Source organism: Lynx rufus, unplaced genomic scaffold (genome assembly GCF_022079265.1).
Source record: "Lynx rufus isolate CCGP_SWC_20201006 ecotype Redwood Valley unplaced genomic scaffold, mLynRuf1.p SCAF_1, whole genome shotgun sequence".
Taxonomy (NCBI): Eukaryota; Metazoa; Chordata; class Mammalia; order Carnivora; family Felidae; genus Lynx; species Lynx rufus.
In genome coordinates, this window is record NW_025814823.1 from 62,310,057 (window position 1) to 62,317,072 (window position 7,016).

Genomic DNA, 7,016 nt, shown 5'->3' on the forward strand with positions numbered 1-7,016 from the left:
GCACTCCTCAAGAAATATTTTTTATAAATGCTTTTATAAATGTTCCTTTTGAATTCTTAGTAAGTTTGCAAATATGAAATCTATTTTGGGTTCTTTAATCTTATCATAACAGAGTGATCCAATATCACTACAAATTTACATTTTTAATTTTAAACCTGTCCAGTTATTTTTATGATTTTTGTATTCTATGTATCCTTTAAACATTTTATCACATTTTAAATATTTAACATTAGCAGAATAAAGAGTAAATAGATTCAAACTAAAGTTAAATTTCTGAACTTGTTCTCCTATTCAGAAGCAGTAATTCTCTCATCATTTCATGTCTGCTTCTATTTTTATTGGTTTGTTTTTTTATCTGTAGCTTTGATGATCACTAGAAGTCTTTGCCACACTTTTGTCCTACTTTGTAATTACTTCAGACAAACTGCAGCTCTAATAAAATAATCTGTTTTCTTCTCTTCCCCCCTCTTGCTTCCACCGTGTTCAGCTCCTCCACTGTCTAAGATTAGAGGTCAATGTCATTTCTAAATCTAAGATCACCCATTCTATTTCACATAGCAGGGCTTCTTTCACTTTGTCTGTAGCCATTATTTTTCTCAATATCCAGTTAAAGAAACAGAAATATAATGCCCATGCTTTTATCACATTTTTATATATTTTGAAACTATCACTCAGTTCCTGGCAAATTCTTATCGCAGCCTTTGACTTGCTGTCAGTGTTTTTCCTCACCGTGGTCAGATTTTTAAAAATTAATTTTGGTCAGTATCAATTTTGACAAAGATCTTTCAAATGGAAGTGTTTTTTTTTTCTTAAGATAACATATAGGGATGCCCATGCTGGGTGATGAATAATAAGTTATTTTTTGCAACATGCACACACACACATACACACACATTCACTCACTATTTTAGTTTTCTTTATATATATTCCATGATTACAACCAAGAGGGAATGTAAAAATTAGAGCCTGCTTGAAATTCTCTCTCTCTCTCCCTCTGCTTCTCAATCCAGCTCACACTGTCTCAGAAAAAATTAAAAGAAGAAAACAATCAATTAAAGTACAAATGTATGTCTCATATTTATCATCTTATACAAATAGACAGATGCCGCGGAGCAAATGAGAAGTTACCAATTTACCAAAGTTAACAGAATCATAATGTGAATCCCATGATAGAGTCAATTGAGATGTTCCATTGATTACACACACACACACACACACACACACACACAGATAGAGAGAGAGAGAGAGAGAGAGAAACCTAGTTTTATTAAAATGACATATTTATTTGGATAAGAAAGTATTGAACATGTTCATTCAAAATATCAGGTACATAGTGGTTTGTTATTTACACTCTTATTTCTAATGAGCTTCTATTAGTATTTTATTCTTAATATTTTTTGTATTATATGTTGAAATGATTAACACTGTAGTTAGTGATTATGTTTTTATTCATAGAAAAAGTCAATATTTTCATGAATGTTTCTAGTTAATGTGGAAGAAAATCATGAAGTGATCAAAATCTAACTCTTGTTTGGAAAACAAAATTTTAATTTAAAAAATTTAATTAGTCGCTTAAGTATGTAATTTTACCTCTTTTTCCTTTGATAGACACATATACCAAAGACTTATATTAAGGAGAGTTGGGTAAAGGCAGGGAAGAGGCTTTCAGAAGGGGGTATGGTATTTACTCTTGCACAAGGTACACACAGAAGCCTTTTCAATAAATTTTTACTTGATAGAGTCCTGATGAATGTGGGGGAGATTATTCTAGGTAGAGGGAAGAGCAAATAAAAAAAGGCTGAGGAGGAATTTCCTTAGTGTTTTCTAAGAAGGAGAAACAGACAGTATCCCTGGAAATGAATGAGAACAACCAAGATTTCTGGACTGGGCAGCTAGAAGGATTTAGTTGCCATTCACTCGACTGAGAGAAGAATGTAGATGAAGCAAGTTTGGGAGTGGAGGTGAGCATGGTAGGGATCTGGGCATGTTAAGTTTGAGATATGAGATCGATACTAAAATGAAATTTCAAGCAGAGAGATATATATATGTTTGGAGTTCAGAAGGTTAGTCAGACTTGAAGATATAAATTTGCAAGTTGTTACAGAAACTGGACAAAATCATAAAAGGAGGGCCTATAGAATGAAAACAGGTGAAGGCTAAAGCCTGTGCATTTGGGAACTCCCCTAAAAGAGAGTAAGTAGAGGAACCAGCAAAGAGATTGAAAAAAAGGGACATCACGGCCAAAGGGACAAAGACAGTATGCAGTCAAAGAGGAGAGAGCCATCCATTCTCTTGAATAGTGCTGATACATTGTCAGTAATTGGAATGAGCAATGGGAAAGTAAGTTGAGGTTTAAGTCAGACTGGTGCAGTTCTGAGAGGAACTGAAAAGTGTTTATAGGCAATTATTGCTGATTTTTTACTGGCAAAGAAATGGGCCAAGTAGCTTGTGAGACCAATGGAATAAATAAAGCTTGCATCTGTGTTTCAAAAGGAAGAAATGAGGAGCACCTGGGTAGCTCAATCAGTTGCACACCTGACTCCTGATTCTGGCTTAGGTCATGATCCCAGAGTTGAGGGATCCAGCATTGGGGGTCCATACTCAGCACGGAGCTTGCTTAGGATTCTCTTTCTCCCTTTGTCCCACATCCCTTCTCTCTCTCTCTCTCTCTCTCTCTCTCTCTCTGTCTAAATAAAATTAAGAAAGAAAAGAAGAAATTATATTGTGTTGGCATTGACAAGGATATTTCAGGAGCTAGGGTTCAGGAGATATTCGAGAAGGGAAAGAGTGAACAATGGAGTGGTGTCCTTGAGTAGACAAGAAAGGATAGGACCTTGGTCACTGCATGGGTGGAGATTGTTCATTTATGGCTATAGGGAGAAGAAAGGCATGCGGGTAAAGTTGCTGATAGGAAAGCACCATGCGCTATATTAAGGAATGAGAGCAGGACCTTGAGCCTTAGGGCACTAGAAAGCATCCTTCTCTGACATGGGGTAGCATTGGCATGTGTGATGTCGGAGTCAAGAGGAGATGGAGTTTGTAAAAATCTTTGTGACTCTTTGGGTAATTTTCTGACACCCCCCTCCAGTGTGATTTTAACTTTATAGTTAGGGATTCTTGTTACCAATTATTTTCTTCCTTACAATGCTAATTAATTAATTCAGACACAACACAAAATATTTAATCTAATGTTACATACTTCTGTGTTTTTCTAATATAGCTAATGTTTATTTGGGACTAAAATATGCTAGACATAGTTGTAAGCACTTTACATATTATTAGTATTATATTATTTTTTGAAAACCGATGTGCATTTATTAGCATTCATTTTAGGTTAGGGAATGTAGTGCCTGAGCTTATTTTCTTTTTCCATTTTGTGTTCTGTCTTTGTATACTGGGATTTGGAGAATTGGAAATCAAAGTCTTAGTAGTCCCTATGTCAATATTTCTCTCCTACCACTCTATATCAAGCAAAATGTCTACCATCATTCCTCAAAATTTTCAAATCCTGCAAAGATTAGGGGGGAAACGAAAAAGGTTTTGGTTTGTTTTGGTCAGAAGATAGTAATTTCGCATTCAAATAAATTGTTAAATACCAGAAATATCTAAGCCATCCCTTTGATTTTAACTGAATGCCATCACTCTGAATCTTATCTTGCCATATGGCTTCTTTTGGATTAAAAAACATAAAAAAAAACTTTACCTCTTATTATTTTTAATGTACGTTTCTTCTTGCCTCTTTAATTTCATTCTATTTTATTTTTAAAGATAGTGGTATGCCAAATTTAATAAAAACTGGATTTATAACCAATTTTATAAGAAAGTCATTGGATTTAAACAATAATTAGATGAAATATCCCAGTAAGTAATCGTGAACTAATAAGAGAATAACAGTAGAATAGAAATCTTTATATGGCATTCTATTGAGTTCTCTGGACTTTTAGAAATAGCAGAATTCACAGAAATACATTTATATTTCATATTAAATTCAATGTTTATGCAATTTCAAAAGTAAATAATTTTGTTTGTATAGTATATTGGAACCAACATACAAAACAGGTAATGATAAATATATTGTTTTAATTTGAGTGTGGTTATTTAAAATTCTATCCAGAAAATATTTATTATAATATTCATAATGTTGTTAATGAGAAAATTCTGGACTTACTTTGATTTTTTTTTAACCTGGAGAAGGTGAACACTTGGCAGATAAAATGTAGGCTGATTGTTTTTAATTCTTTTTTTATTTTTTATGTAACATAAGACAAATAGTAAGACTACTTGGATGACTGATTAGAAATAGATATTATTTCTGTATAATTCTCATTTCTAGAAGTTCAGTTTGGCTAGCATAATCCTGACAAAGACAATAGAAACTGATAAACACTTAAAACACCTGAAATATCTTGCTTCCATAGAGAAATCCCCCAACAAATAATCATTTAATAAAACTCTCTGATTAGCTACACGGATTGTGTTCCAGTCTGGAGTTTGGGGACAAAAGATTGATTAAGAAGTATATACGGAATTAGTTCAAAATAAAAGGGTAGGGGTTGTATAAAAACTAATTAGTTTCTAAATCTGGTTAGGGTTAACAGTGATTGATCTTTTACATCCTAACAGAGAACAAAGGAATAAGGGAATTCGAGAAGAGAAACCTGAACCTACAGCAAAAGAGGAAAGAAAACAATAGCAAAATACACCAATGATGAAATTCAAGACTGCTTTTACATCTATTTGAGTGCATGCATGTGTGAATGTGTGTGTGTGTGTGTGTATGTGCGTGTGTGTTTGGGGGAGGGGTGCATCTGCTATGAAATGTACCTTAGATCATTCAGAAATCAATGCTGGCCAGTAGGTATTGGAAATGGGTACTTCAGTGATGTATGTGTATCTATGTGTCTGGGTTTTGGGAAGGGTGTTATCTGCAATGAAAGACATTCTATAAGGAGCTGAGAACACAATGCAATGCTAGTGGGTTTTGAGAGGGGACTGCTTTGATGCTCAATGAATCATGCAAGGGAAGTGGAGGGAACAAAGAGGAGGCGATGAAAGTTTCTGGATATGAATCATGTGAAGCTTTTATTATGGTGACAGTTATTTGTATACGTGGAAAATGCAAAACCTTACTTTCCTGTTATGAACACAACTTGAACTTCAGGCCTCCAATACAAGTACCTGATGTTTTGTAGTTCTGGAAAGCAATGTATATCGTTAGTCTCTATAAATAACTATAATTATTAAATTAAAATGCCTTTGCATACTACATAAAGAAAAGGATGAGGGTGATTTTTTTTTTTAATTTTTTTTTTCAACGTTTATTCATTTTGGGACAGAGAGAGACAGAGCATGAACTGGGGAGGGGCAGAGAGAGAGGGAGACACAGAATCGGAAACAGGCTCCAGGCTCTGAGCCATCAGCCCAGAGCCCGACGCGGGGCTCGAACTCCCGGACCGCGAGATCGTGACCTGGCTGAAGTCGGACGCTTAACCGACTGCGCCACCCAGGCGCCCCTACCTGATGTTTTGTAGTTCTGGAAAGCAATGTATATCGTTAGTCTCTATAAATAACTATAATTATTAAATTAAAATGCCTTTGCATACTACATAAAGAAAAGGATGAGGGTGATTTTTTTTTTTTAAGATTCTTTTTTTTTTTTTTCCTTCAACGTTTATTTATTTTTGGGACAGAGAGAGACAGAGCATGAACGGGGGAGGGGCAGAGAGAGAGGGAGACACAGAATCGGAAACAGGCTCCAGGCTCTGAGCCATCAGCCCAGAGCCTGACGCGGGGCTCAAACTCACGGACCGCGAGATCGTGACCTGGCTGAAGTCGGACGCTTAACCGACTGCGCCACCCAGGCGCCCCGAGGGTGATTTTTTGATCTATGTCATTGTTTCACCCTAAAGAGGCTGCAAGGTGGAGTGGGTGAGAGGTGGGATCTCTAACCAGGCTGCTGCAATTCTACTCCCAGCTGTGAAACTTACTGGTCATGCTACCAGACACACAGCCCTTAGTCTTCTTTTGTTTCTAAGACTTGATCAGTAAAATGGGTACAGAAACAATATCAATTTCACAGAGACGGTGTTAAATTTTAATATACAAATACTTGTAAAGTGCATTAAAAAGTTCCTGATACTAAAGAATCCAATAAATGTCCAATCTCATAAATGCTGGTGAATGGAAATGTGATTTTGATGTGAAAGATAGAAAAGGACATTTATAAAGTGTCTGTGCCATAATTTAAGCTAAAGATTGGGGAAATTTGCTACTTATGACAATCTTTCAAGTGTCAAAATACGACAAGATTTTTCATTTAAATACCATTTCCATTTTCTGTGCAAAGTGTCATGGTTTTTAATGTAATGAATGGTGTGGAAAATTTTACCTGGCACAAAAATTGCCAATGGGGATCGTTTATCCCTAAATAAAATTTGTTTTAGATGGTGCGCACAATGCAGGTTAGGTTATCTAAAGCAAAGTAGAATAACCTCAAGAGCTTTCAGGAAGATGGTGGCATAGGAGGACGCTTGGCTCACTGCGTCCTGCTGATCACTTAGATTCCACCCACACCTGCCTAAATAACCCAGAAAAACACCAGAAGACTAGCAGAATGGGTTCTCCTGAGCCAAGTGTAGACAAGAGGCCCACGGAAGAGGGTAGGAAGGGTGGAGAGGCTGTGCGTGCTACATTCACTGACAGGAGGGAGTCAGGGCAGAGGGGCGGCCTGCCAGCAAAGCAGAGCCCCCGAGTCTGGCTGGCAAAAGCAGAGGGACGGAACGGAGTGTGTTCAGACAGTAAGCAGGACTTAACATCTGGAAGGTTATAAGGTAACAGCTCTGCTCTGAGAGCGGGAAGGCTGGAGGACAATGGGAGGGAGAGTTGTTGAGCCCTGGACGACAGATCACATCTTGGTGAGGAACAAAGGCGCTCACCAGTGCCATCTCCCTCGCCCATCCCCCAGCTAAAATCCCAAAGGGAACCAGTTCCTGCCAGGGAACTTGCTTGCACCATGC